Below are 14342 nucleotides of genomic sequence, written 5' to 3'. Positions count from 1 at the left end.
TTTTGATTGCATATCTGAAAACATTCGATTCTTCTATTCCTACGGGAATTTTTTTGCCACGCGACGAAAAGAAGATCAAAAAGTCGAAGAAAGCTGATCCTGCTTCACCTGAAATGAAAACGAAGGGTTCAACATCCTCTAAATCTTCAAAGAAGAAGACAGAAAATGTTGCAGTGACAGTTGAAGCAACACAAGTGATTGAGCCAATAGTGGAAGAGACTCAAGAGAACGTGATTATTCCTTCGAAAACAGGGATGTTTCGAAGAATCAAGATGAAATCCACTCACAAACGAAAGTCACCATCACAGAAGTTGATTCTCAAGCCTCAAATTACTCACCAAGGAGTTTTAATTCGTGAGGTACCTGTTCCTGTTTCTCCCGGATCCAAGAAAAGAGCAGCAGAAGATATGGCAAAACACTTGTCACAACCGAAAAAGAAGAAGACGAAGAAGACTCGAAAGATTGTTTTATCTACTGAGTCTACAGAAGAGGATGAACGAATACCAGAAACTCCAGAGTTCACTTCTATTATTACAAGTTCCATTCCTGAGAAGACTGTTATCATACCACCCGAAGTTTCGATTGCCAAGTCAATTTTTGAGGAGGTTCGAACTTCAGGCATCCCTGCACACGTATCTGATACGGATGCAAATGTCAACATGGGTGAAGGTGGTTCGAAAGATGCAGATCAAGGTCCAATTATCTCTACTCCTTTCGAATCATTGGTTTCTGTTACATCAACATCTACTATTCCTCTCACATCAACCACTGTTTCTCCAACCTTTGAACATATCATCAATCAACCAATTACTTCCATTTTTTCCTCTCAATCCACTGATACACCCAAACCATCTTCACCCACTGAAACTGATAATGAAGGGTTTGGTGGAACATTCGAAGACCTAGAGTTTCATGATGAAGAAGAAGAATTTCCTGATCATATGTTAATGACAATGAAGCAATACAAAATTCTTAATCAAAAGTTGAACTCCATCATTCAATCTCAAGCTGATCTTGGTGGAGGTTCATCTATTTCAATTTTGGATGTTGATTCTATGCTCAAGATGTTTGAATCAAGAGTAATCAACAAAGTTTCTGGAATGATAAAAGCCTCTGAGTCTGTTATTTTAGAAAAGGTTGATTATACAGATCAGAATTCTGAGCTTCGTGTTAAAACTCTCAGATCTTATTTTATGGGAGAAGTTAAGCATCTGCGCAGCATAACAAAAGAACGACATGTTCTTTTTGTTCAGGAAGTCAAGAAAGTGAGGGAGGATGTTAACTCCCAAATTCACGAACTTCGTGAAGACATGAAAAAGGAAATTTTATCAGTTCAACATGATTATGCGTCCTTGAATCAGAAGGTCGATATCATTTGTGATGCTGTCACTCGATTTGTCAAGCTATACGAAGGTTTGAGTCCTCAAATAACTCAAATCTCCAAGTCTGAAAGTGAAAATTTTGAAGGTGTGATCAAGTTGTTAAAGGAGTTGAAGGAGATCTCAACGAAACCGGTTTCGTCACCGTTGATTACTCCAGAATTTTTGTCCCAGAAGTTTGTGCAGTTCGAAGCCATACTTAACAAGCAACTTGCTCCACTATTTCGCATATATAGTCTTTTTCCCACAACTACTGCCCCTCCTATTTTCACAGGGGTGCAAGGGGGAGAAAGGAAGTCAACAGAAGAAGAAGCGAACGTGGTGGGCAAGTTATTTCCATCTAGCATCCCTTCAACAAAACCAGTAATTGTGTCTGCTCAACCAGTGACCTCAACAATCGTAACAACATTACCAATTACAAGAACAATTTCGAAAGGAATTGTAATTGGTAAACCTTTGGAATCTGGTGGAAGTAATTCGAAGCTAAAAGACATAACTGAAAAATCTGCTTCGAAAGACAAAGGAAAATCAATTCTGGTTGAAAAATCTAAAGACGAAAAGAAGGCTGAAGCTGAAGCTGAACTCGAGAAAATGAGGCTTATTCAAAGCATCATGACTCAGAGGGCTGGTGATCCGAAGGGCATGAATAAAGGTGATCCAGCAAAACATTACAACTATGAAACAATCGAAGCCTTGGTTGCCTTTAATCACATGTACTCATTTGATAAGAAGCCAAAACAGAGTTATGTGGTTACAAACACTGATACATGCCAGTTGGATTTCCCTATAAATGAGATGATGTTCATCATGCCTCAGTTCAAATATGAAGGGACTCATATGAAAATTCGTTTTCTTGCTGTACTTGGCAAAGCCCCTGAGGATGTATGGTCACTGATCAAGATCAAGAAAGTGATAAGCATGAAAAAGGATGTGGTCTTTGAAAACATTGTTCAAAATGTTAAATATGTTGTGGCCAGGGCAAATGGAAAAACATGCGAATTCACTATTGCAGATTTTCCTCTGATGAACTTGTATGACCTTATATAAGTGGAATTGCTTCTGAAAGACAAATCCTTTTCTTTTCTGCAAAATACAGATCCAGAGGAATTAAAACTTGGAGTTGCTCACATCAAAATCTTCATTGAGAATTATTATGAGTGTCTAGCACTGACTGATGTGGAGTTGGCTACTGCAAAAGGAATGGAAGTAAAAGTTCCAATGGCTCCTTCGTTGACTCAGACTGAGTTAAAGAAATATGCTGATGGAGAAATATGTTTAAAGCCATTTGGAATAGTTTTTGCTGGAAAGGATAAAGCTGGAAAAGCGAAGCGGTTTTTGTTCCAAGCTAGCGAAGTGGAGAGATATTCTACATCTCAATATACAAACTTGATTGTTCGTATGAACCACTGCAAAAAGAACAATGAAGGAGACAAGAAGGAATTGCAGAAAATTATTTCTTGGTATACTGAGGTTCGAAGAGTTTTGCTGTACTCCATTACTCTACTTACAAACTGAAGACTTCGACTTTGATTACAAAGGGGGAGATTGTTAGGGTCGAAATGTTGTAATAGTCGAAGTTTGTATTTAGGGTCTTCGAACATTTATATAATGTATTTTACTAGGGCATAATATTCGAAGCTTCATGTTTAGTCCTTAGTATATTTTTTGTACGCTTTTCTCTTCTATAAATAGGAGTGGTTACTAGTGTCTTAGTAACGAAGTCTTTACAGAATATTCATTGTACTCTGTAAACTTTGCAAAAGCGTAATAGAGCCAAACAGATCATATTTACATCGGTGTTCAAATCTTTCAATTCTACTTTGAATTTACTCTCTAATTCGTTCAATACTTGATTCATTGTCTCATCAGTCACGGGCTCCCCCGTGGTCTCATATCCAAGTGTCATGGGCTCCCCCCATGGTATTTACCTGGAATGCCTTAGGATCCCCCCGTGGTATGATATCTATGTGTCATGGGCTCCCCCCATGGTCTTCACAGAAACATACAAACACATCAAAACTATACATCCTATCTGTCAACTGATGTGCCGCCATTGGTGCGTTTAACCCATTGATATTGGGAGAGAACTCACTACTGCCTACTAGACCTCTTACAGCAGATGGTCCTACCACCAACTAACCTCCATAGAATGCCTAACCCTAAGTAAACAGAGATGAGATAGCCACCCGAACAGGTGATCCTACTTTAGAGCCACAAAAAAAGGATCAAGCAAGAGAGCCTAGTCCAAGAGCTCTGAAGCTATCCTACATAACCAGAGACATTCCTTAAGGGTACCACATAGATGATAACCAGGAAGCACAGATAACATACAGCTCTATAGATTATTAACACAAAGCAACATACTCAATACTAGGAGATAGGTCTCACAGATCACCACAACATGGCAACCTACTCGATACCAGGACACAGATTTAACAGATCACTACAACATAATATCATACTCAATACGAGAACACCTATCTAATAGATCGCTACAACATACCAACATACTCAATATCAATAATCAAGAGAATGCATGGCCATATATATATTAAGAGGTGAGATAGTCACCCGGATAGATAATCCCACTCTAGAACCACAACCAATCAAGGAACAGGTAAGAGAGCTTGGATCAAGAGTCCTCAGTCTGTCCTACATGACTGTACATAGTCCCTAAGGTATCCATCTACTAATAGATAACCAATACTAGTGGGCTGACATTGGTGCCTTCAACCCACGGGTATAGTAAGGCAAAACTCATCTCGATATGCGTGTAGATAACTACTGTAGCAATGAAGGACTCTACCAGCTTCAACTCACTTCTAATCACCTACCGGAAGATACGTGAGTCAATACTCAATAACAGGTCATAGTCACCTCCAATAGTGACAACCTCACATGAAATGACGATTAGGGTTTCACATAACATAACGATTAGGGTTAAGTAAAAACACTGAATCCATTAAGGACTTAATCACTTATGGGTATGACTGATTAAGGTATGACTTAGTCATTATCAGGTGAAATAATAATCCAATCAATGGCCCAAATACGCGCTCGGTCATTGTCCAAATAGAACTTCCCGATTCTAGGGGTTTTCACATAAAATGATAACTAGGGTTAGTGTTCCACACATAACCCCTTATGGACTTAATTTATTAATTCCAATGTTGCATTAAGTTAATTGTAGAGAATCATTAAGTATTATTTTAAGTTTAATTAATAGTTTTAATGCGGGTCCTGACCAACTCCAAAAACTAGGATTTCATGACATTAGGGTTTCCTAAACCCTAATTAGGGTTTCCAACCCAAATACGGATAAAGGACGCAAAAGCTATGATCATTTTGAAGTTAGAAGAGTTTTGGATCAAATCACGTACGCATGGCGTAACAGGTGGGAACACACAGCGTTCAAAAGAAAAATGGACGCGAGTTACTAGGGAACGCAGGGAGTTCGTTGCGCTGTTTCAAAGCTTCGTTTTTAGGGTTTGGCGCATTTATAAGCATCATTATGGACCCAAACCTCTTCCATTGTTCAGCCTCCATCCTCTCTAACACTAAGAACGAAACCCTAGCCTCCATTTATGTATTTCTTGAGCTTTATGGTGATTTATGAGTGTTTTGGTGCTTGAGGAAGAGGAAGGAACTTCTTGAAGAGTCATTGCCTGACTTGGAGCTTTTGGATCCAGGCTTTGTGCATCTAGATCTATCTTCTGGAGGTATAAAGTCTCGACCTTGACAACTCTTTCATGTAGATCTAGATAAGTGGTATTGTGTTATGGTTTTGGTCCCTTTGAGGTGGTTATTGTGAGTAGAAGTTACTCTAGGACCTTGAGCTTCATATTTGGTCCTTGTTGAGGTTATGGAGTCATAATGTTTGCATCATGATGGGTATGAACCTTCCATGGATGATTTGGTAGTCATTTGATGAAGTTTGAGACGTAGGGTTTTTTTTGGGTCCCATTGAGTTATGTTAAGTCATAAAGTTGGAAACTTTATGACTTAAGAAGTCCCAAGAAATCAGATCTGGAAGTTTGGATTTAGGTCTTAAGGTATTAAGAAGTTTTAAGACATTTTTGGAGTAATTTTGACCTTTTGGAGTTCATCTTTGGTGATTGGCCTTCATTAAGAGGTTGTGGATTAAGACTATGAGTTTATGCTATTCTGAATCTTGGATGTCATGGCTTAAGGTATTAAGACCTTGGGGTGAATTCTTGGTCAAAGGTCGGGAACACCGAGCGGTCATATCAGGATCGCAACACGTTCCTGCAGGCGCTCCCGATCCTTGGCCAGGCAACGAACACCCAACGCTCCACCCAGGAATACGCCGTGTTCATCTCTTTAGTTGGGTTTTGTGGGCTTTTGGTCGTGGACCTTGAGTGGGCCTTAGGTTGGTTTAGGCCTCGAGTTGTGTTGTTGGGCCATTAGTGGGCCTTGGGCCAAGTTTGGGTTGGGCCCCATTAAGGAAAGGGTAAAATGGTCTTTTACCCCCAGAGTCGGGATTTATGAATTGAAAACATGGTTAATGGATTATGGCATACTTATTATGTCACAACCCGCTAAAGCGGAAACACGAGGCATGGCAGTATAAAGGGTTTCATAGCAAAAGTTAAAAGACAACACCAACCATACTATTAAAAATCATTACAAATTTAGAATAAGTTTGCACAACTTTTTAAAAGAAATTACAATGTATTTAAAAGTCAACACATGCAAATGCTCCTACAAGTGTTGTGTCTCTACGTGCCTCTTACTAGATGATTCCTGAAAAAGCATGTAAAACGAGCGTCAACTATAAAAATAGTTGGTGAGTACTCACAGATTAAAAATAATATTGGTTTCAAGAATCGAATTAAAAGTTTTGATAAAAGTTTCCATAAATAAAAGTATATTGCTAAAATGAGTTTTCAAGAATCGAAATAATATTCGTTGTTACAAGGAGCAAACAATTTCATTGCTAAAACAAGTATATAAGTTTTCAGTAATAAAAGTTCGTTGTTATAATGAGAAACAAAGTTTGTTTCTATAATAAGCATAAAAGTTTCGTTGCTAAAATAAGTATACAAGTTTCATTGCTAAAACACATCCATGATGTTCTAAAAACCATTTTAACAAAAAGAAAACTAGGTTGAAGAAGATGAATAAGGAGAAGAAGGAGAAAGTATAAGAAAATAGCACAACTTGAAGGAAAAGTGAAGTAGAATGAAAGAAAATTCGGGATTACCTTTAAGATTACTTCAAATGATGAATATTTAGAGTTTAAGGTGTGTTCTTGGAGCCATTTTTATATAACATTTAGTGGTTAGGGTGAGGGGAAGAGAGAAAATGTGATGGTGATGAAGAGTGTGAGAGAGAATAAGGAGGTGAAGTGTGGAGAGGTGAGAAATGATTCAAATTTTGGGGAAGAGAGATAATGTGAGAGAGAGGACAAATTTTAGGGGGGGCGGAGAGGCTCCCTCTCTCTTGTTTCTTTTATAAAAATTCAAATCTTTTATAAAAATATCCAACTTTTTATAAAATGTGCACCTTAACCTAGTTTTTATGCATAAAACTCTTCATTTTTGACTTATAAATCAAGGGTAAATGTTAATAACTATATCTTTATTTTTAATTGATTGTATTTCATAATAATTATTATGATAAGATAATATTATAAGGTTCATAATTATTTTTATAGGATTTTTAAGGTTAAAGTTTATAAATATGAGTTTTTAGGGCTTTTAGGGTTTTTAGGGTTTTTCGGATTTTGATAAACTTTAGATATCAAGGTAAATTGAATTCTTTGAGACTTCAAATTATTTTTGTGTTTCCTAACTCTTATTCAAGTTAGAAATAAGTTTTGTAATTTATTTTTATCGGTTTATTGGCATTCTATGTAGTGATTCTGAGATCCAAACGAAATTGAGTAATCAAGTATACTAGTCCTAGTCTTCAACTTTGACTTAAGTTCCAACGAGACTAGGAACTAATTTCTATCACTAGGTCAAGTGCATGATGTGTGTATATGATTCATGAAAAGGTGTTCGAGTTAAAGAGTGACCTAAATATGGATATTCACTACAGTTAACTAATTGTAGAATTCACATATCAATGTGAAATCTAAGTATACTATCCATTGATTCTAATTGTTTCCAAGTTTCTAGTAAGTTATAACTTAGTTTCTAGTTACTAAGTCTAGTATGTGTCGTGCCTACACGTACAACTATGTTTATCAAATCTTGAACCGACTCGAATTTTGACGGTTGTCACAGTCTCCCCCGGTTGAATGAATTTCGTCCCGAAATTCAATTCGTGACGTATTCTATTAGAACTCAGTCGAATACAATTGTATAGCTGGAGAGGTGGTGACTTGAAGTGTTCTTTGATTATTTTGGGTATATTTCCTCAAAGGAAGAACCCAATTCTTTAGCTATAGTCAAATTTGTGTTTCCTTAATTCGAGTTCTTTCGTCTAGATTATGGAAAATTTGGTTCATGGAATCATGATCCAACCACGGCGACCTAGTCGGAAAAGATCATCTAGTTAGATATTATCTGAATTAAGAGAGCGGTATAAGTTTTGCTGAAGCACCAACTACACTGAGCGTTAAATCCGCATTGATCCTTAAGTTGCATTCTAAGTTAGCACTAAGTGTAAATTCGCCTCCTAATGAAGAAGAGATTAGGAACAATTTGTTCACTTCCGGGTTGGCCATTACATCTGGAAAAGATATATTCCGAAATAAGAAGGGGTAGCACGAATGAAAGGGGAAGCGATCGAGGGTAAGTTCCTAAAAATATGTACTAAGGGTAGACACCGAATTTTTGGTACATCTCAAATGTAAAGGCTATTTAAGTGTCGTCTACAAAACAAATTACGAAATGATTGAGGATCTCCGAGGCTATAATTACTACTACGGTTACTCTTACAATAATAGAACTATATTTTAAGAGTATATATAATTACAGAGTCATTGTTTCTAATGAAGGCGGTGAAACTTTATGATATTTTAAATCACATTGTGTAGATAGCATTTTGAGTGTTTAGATACGATACGTAATCTCCTTGTTATCAAAATGTTTAAGAATTCCAAGATAATGAAGAAACATGAGTGACGATCTAACGAAGTAGTAAAATAATAAAAAGATAAATTAAAGTTAAAGGTTTAAGTCGTCAATGAGGGAATTTATATAGAAATATTGATATTACGCTTTTTGAAAAATTGTCCAGTTGTTTAAGTCAGTACAAATTCGAGTTTACGTGGAGTCAGAATACTTATGAAAACAAGTTTGATAGTTTAGGAACTCACTGAAAATTGCAAAGTAAAATACTATTTTAAGAAAGGTGTAAAAATGTCAATCTTTCAAAATAGTGCATTCATAATTTGGTGTTTCTACAAAAACAATCATTTAGAGAATAGATAATCGTAAAATTCAAAACTCTTGATGTATTTAAAGAAAAGAAGAAACATAAGGAAACATATCCTTCACATATATTTTCCGGATTTTGAAAAATGATAAGAACAAGGGTAGTCACCTTGTGTATTAATAGTAGGGAAATACAATGAAAATTACTCGATTAACCAAAATTTTCAATTTAGAGAAAAATGAGCAAGTGTAAATAAGGATTACTTGTTTAACAGTAGATTTTAAACTAAAAATAAGATGTATATGATAAAAGGCGTAATTGAATATATCAACGTTGACTAAATCAAAATTATGCCTCGCGACTATACACGTATTAATCGCTCAAAACGAAAGGGTAGACTTCTAGTCTGTATGTGTACGAACATGATACCAGGAGAAGCAAAATAGACAGAAACAAAGTTAGACAGTATTATGTTACTATTATGGTTGTGCGAGATCTAAAATCAGAAGGAGAGCGAGAAATCAAGTTCGGAGGAAAGAAAAATGAAGGTAGCGGCGGCAATGATTGCTAGTGTTAAAAATTATAAGAACAATACCTATAGGTAGATTTAAAGCCAGGTTGAGATATATTTCAAACTTCAATATTTGATGTATGTTGATGATTAAATGGACATGTGGAAGTTTTAAAGTGTTTGCCAATAATTCGTGAGTTATCAATTAAGTTAAACTTCGTCTGTGAAAAAGTAAAAGCACTAGAACTGGTAATTAAAAATCTGACAGTTTTGACCTTTTAGGCTTGAGTCCAACAATGGTTAAATCGGATAAGGTAAAACTCGGTATATTTAAAAGAATAATTACATTTTGTTAAAAGTGAATCACTGGAAATTTAAAAGTGAACACTAAGTTTTCAAATGTTTTAAATTTTAGAAACTTTATAGATTATAAAATTAATTTAAAATAAAATAAACAAATAAGGTGTGTTTTGAAATTTAGGCATCACTTGTAATCACATTTTGATTAGAAAGTTGTAAAAATACCATGTTGGGTTACAAGAAAACACATTTAAGTAAACTAAAATGCCTAAATGAGAAAGTGGTCAAAAGAGTCAAAACAAATGTGGTTTGAAGATCCGATGAAGCTTTTACACATAGAATGAACTTCAATGTCATATGTTTTAAGTTTTATCATAGGGTTTAAACACTTTTATAAAGAAAATGTTTCTAAGTTTTTTCGAAAACGTGCCAAAATGGTAATCAAGGTTTAAAATGGTGTATATGCCTTTAAAAGCACATATATCCATTGAAATGGATTTGAAATGAAACCGAAATTACAAGGTTAAAACCAACATTGTTTAAATCGAGTTTTAGATAAAAGTGTTAAGTTAAAGCAAGTTGTCAAAAGTAAAGTTGGTTGTTTTTAGCGAGAAATATGGCTTACATTGTTAGGAAAGGTCTAGTAAGTTGTATGAGGTGGTTATAAAGTATTTTATCGATGATAAATAATACTGATGAAGAGAAATGACTTTTCGATGGAAGATTAAGAAGTAAGGAATAAGCATGTTAGTGTAGCTGATCGTACCTAAATACTAAGGAGAGTACAAGGCGAGTATCGGTGTCTTTTCCCTAAGATAAAGGACATGAATTTTTTTTTTTGAAAAACGTTTTATGGTGTCAATGCAGTTTACGACCTTTTATAGAGATCAAAGGGACATCCTATGTAAAGTTTTAAGCTCAAGGTGGGAAACAACCTAGAGCTAAATTGTAGCATAGTAATAAGGTCTCACGTATGGGTTAAACCTCCGTGTCTCCTGGTGAGTTGAATCCGGGATGCCCGACAATGGTATCCAAGTGATTACTTAGAAACGACTCATCTACCTCCTTACACGATGTTCCAATTTTCATCTTTGTCGGTATCGTAACGCTTTCCTAGTTGTATCTCTAGTACGAAGACGATGAAGAGGTATTGAGGAATAATTGGTATAGGTTTCTACTTAAGATTGTTAATAGTGTATATCTAGTTACTAATCTTACATCTAAAGTCAATAGCTACCGATGAATACCCATTCTTAGTACTATTGGCATTGCTCCTAGAGTGGCTAGTGATATAACCTAAGTGGTTAACCTAGCACTTGATAAGGGACAAGAATATTTCTAAATAAAGGGGTTGTTATAACAGTGAACTTAGTTCCTAAGTGTATCTAGATGAATGCCTATAATATGAAATGCCCGTACGCACACCGAAAAATTTTGTTTTTCAAAAGTTTAAGTTGAAAATTGTTTTGAACATAATTCTACTATAACCGTTTTCAGCCTCACATTAACTTTCCTTAATTAAGCATAGTTGGCAAGGCTATACTTAATTAAAGTCCAATAATGCGTACTCGAATTAGTTATACCAGTAGTATGTTCAGTATTTTAAAAAAACGTTTAGAAAATTTTTGGCTATAGTTGTGGTTCTCCAAAGGAAAACCGGTATTCTCTATAACCTTCAGCTCTGATACCATTTATGTCACACCCCGCTAAAGCGGAAACACGAGGCATGGCAGTATAAAGGGTTTCATAGCAAAAGTTAAATGACAACACCAACCATAGTATTAAAACTCATTACAAATTTACAATAAGTTTGCACAACTTTTTAAAAGAAATTACAATGTATTTAAAAGTCAACACATGCAAATTCTCCTACAAGTGTTGTGTGTCTACGTGCCTCTTAGTAGATGATTCCTGAAAAAGCATGTAAAACGAGCGTCAACTATAAAAATAGTTGGTGAGTACTCACAGATTAAAAATAATATTGGTTTCAAGAATCGAATTAAAAGTGTTGATAAAAGTTTCCATAAATAAAAGTATATTGCTAAAATGAGTTTTCAAGAATCGAAATAATATTCGTTGTTACAAGGAGCAAACAATTTCATTGCTAAAACAAGTATATAAGTTTTCAGTAATAAAAGTTCGTTGCTATAATGAGAAACAAAGTTTGTTGCTATAATAAGCATAAAAGTTTCGTTGCTAAAATAAGTATACAAGTTTCATTGCTAAAAATAAGTATACAAGTGTCGTTGCAAACATGAAAATACAAGTTTCATATGTGCATAAAGATTCGTATATGCATCAAGTTTCCATTCATGAGTTCACAACCCAAGCCTAATGACCGAATCGTGCCCTATTGACTACTATGTGTATCACAAACATAGTGTATAAAATGGTAAAATGCACTCAAGCGAATCGTGCGAGTGAGGAATTGTCTACCTCCTGATAGCGTTATCCATAATAACCATAGGCCCAAAAGAGTTAATGAGTTGTGTCGAGAGATTCCAGGGACTTAACCGCGATACAGTCCTCATGAATTAAAGTAACATACACATACATACGAAATATAGCAACCAAGTTTCATACGAGTCAAAATAAATACAACGAACATAAAAAGTTTAGGACATGCTTTTCCACCCCAAAACATTTAAAAACCAAAAATAGGGGAGTGGTGAATACTCACAATGCATTGAGATGATGCAAATGATGCCTTGATCTACGTTCCGCGTGTACCACTACAGATTCCTACAATAATGGTATTCGCTAGTGAGTCTCTAATCGAAATCTAACACTAGTATACTTACTACTACAATAGAATTATGCCAATATTGTGTCAAAATTTAATATTGATAAGTTACAAACATTTTTCTGTGAAAATTAAATTTCAATGAATCAATTGTTATATAACAATTTAAGTGGAAAATTCTCATTATTGAAATGTTAATATTTAATATTTTAAGAGGTGTTCTAATGATTAAATATTCTAAAACTAAATCAATTTAGTTCTAAATTTCCCAAACTTTGTAGTTCAGTTTTAATTGAAGTCAAAGACCTTAAGATAATTTTTCTTGAATTTTTGATCTGTCTAACTATTTTTCACAATTTAATTCCTTAAATAATCATAAAATCATGGAAAAATAGTAAATTATCATAAAAAATTCTTATAATTTTTGTGTAACTGTTTTACAGTGTACATAATCTGAGAAAAATATTAATATGTGTTTTCAAAAAGATTAACACAATTTTTCTGATTTTTGTGTATTTATTCTATAAAAATAGAAATAAATGGATAACAGTTTCAAAAATTCACAAAACCTTGTTTACAAGTGTTATTACACATACTTAATCTGGGAAAAATATAAAAATAGATTTCTAAACTGTTTAACCCAATTTTATGATTTTTGTACATTTAAGTGTATTAAATCTTGGGAAAATAGAAGAAAAACAGCATACAAAAGATAAAAATAATCAACATTTTTATGTATCATCCTAACATATTATAAGAGTTTTTGGTAAATTTTCATGAATTTTGGATGAGTAAAACTATTTTTCCTGTTTTTAATCCATTATAAACACAAAAATCAAGGAAAAATGGATATTCATTTTGAAAAATTCCCACAATATTTTTCTGAGTCTTAAATACAAGGTACAAGCTGCGAAAAATAAGAAATAATATTTTCACATTCCCTAAAGTGGTTTTATGATTTATTGGAGCTAAGTAAAAAGAAAATTAAAAACCATACTAAACAGTAACAAAAATCGTTGAAACTTCATGAGAGATGTTTATTAACTTAAAGGGCCGTCCACAAATATTTCCAGAATTTATTTACAAGTGTAATTATTTTATATGCTTTAACACCCAATTTTCTTATTTACAAGTGTAATTATTTTATATGCTTTAACACTCAATTTTCAAACAATTTAATAACAATGAAAAAATTGTTTTCTTATTTTTGATGTCGAAAAACATTCCTAAAGGCTCAAACAATTATAGAGAAAACTTGATTCTTGTGATTTTGGTAAAGATTATTGATGTTACTTTGAGAATTTTTGCAACATGTTCCGAAGACTTTTGAATCAAGATCTTTTTATACCTCTTAATACATGATGTTAAGTGCTCAAATTAATTTGTCCTTGATTTTTAGTGATGAATAAGACCTTTGAACATGCAATACAAAACTAGTATTCACAAAAAGGTGCTGATTGAGCAACTCAGTGAGGTATGGCAGTTTAAAGTAAGGTAAAGAAATCTGGCAGATTGCATGCATGATGATTGGTTAGAAAAATGAGTTTTCATCATTTATTTGAGTAAATACTGCCCGAGGGGCAAAGTACAAAAGCTGGAGCAAGAGCTTTGGAGTCTCACCATGACTGCATCTGACATAGTGGCCTACACTAATAGATTCCGTGATCTAGCGACACTATGCCCCATAATGGTTACCCCAGAGAGCAAGAAAATAGAGAGATACATCTGGGGACTATCTCCTCAGATTCAAGGAAATGTGTTAGGCTCTAACCCAACTACTTTTGATAGCTCCAAAAATTTGGCTCAGAGACTCGTAGACCATGGAGTTCGCCAAGCCGTGATGACCCCTGTTCCTGAGCCAACAAAAGAGGACAACAATAAGCAAAAGTCTGGGAACATGAACAAGACACAATCAATATAAGAGACCACGAAAAGACAACAGATAGTTGTTGTCCATGCTGCCACAACACCTGCCACTCCAGCACCTGTTAGTCGATATGCTGGAACTCTCCCGAAGTGTAAGAAATGTAACTTTCATCACACATGAGTTTGCCGGAAGATG

Source organism: Lactuca virosa, chromosome 1 (genome assembly GCF_052849685.1).
Source record: "Lactuca virosa cultivar CGN04683 chromosome 1, Lactuca_virosa_CGN04683_v6, whole genome shotgun sequence".
In the NCBI taxonomy this organism is placed as follows: domain Eukaryota; kingdom Viridiplantae; phylum Streptophyta; class Magnoliopsida; order Asterales; family Asteraceae; genus Lactuca; species Lactuca virosa.
This window is presented reverse-complemented; position numbering follows the sequence as displayed.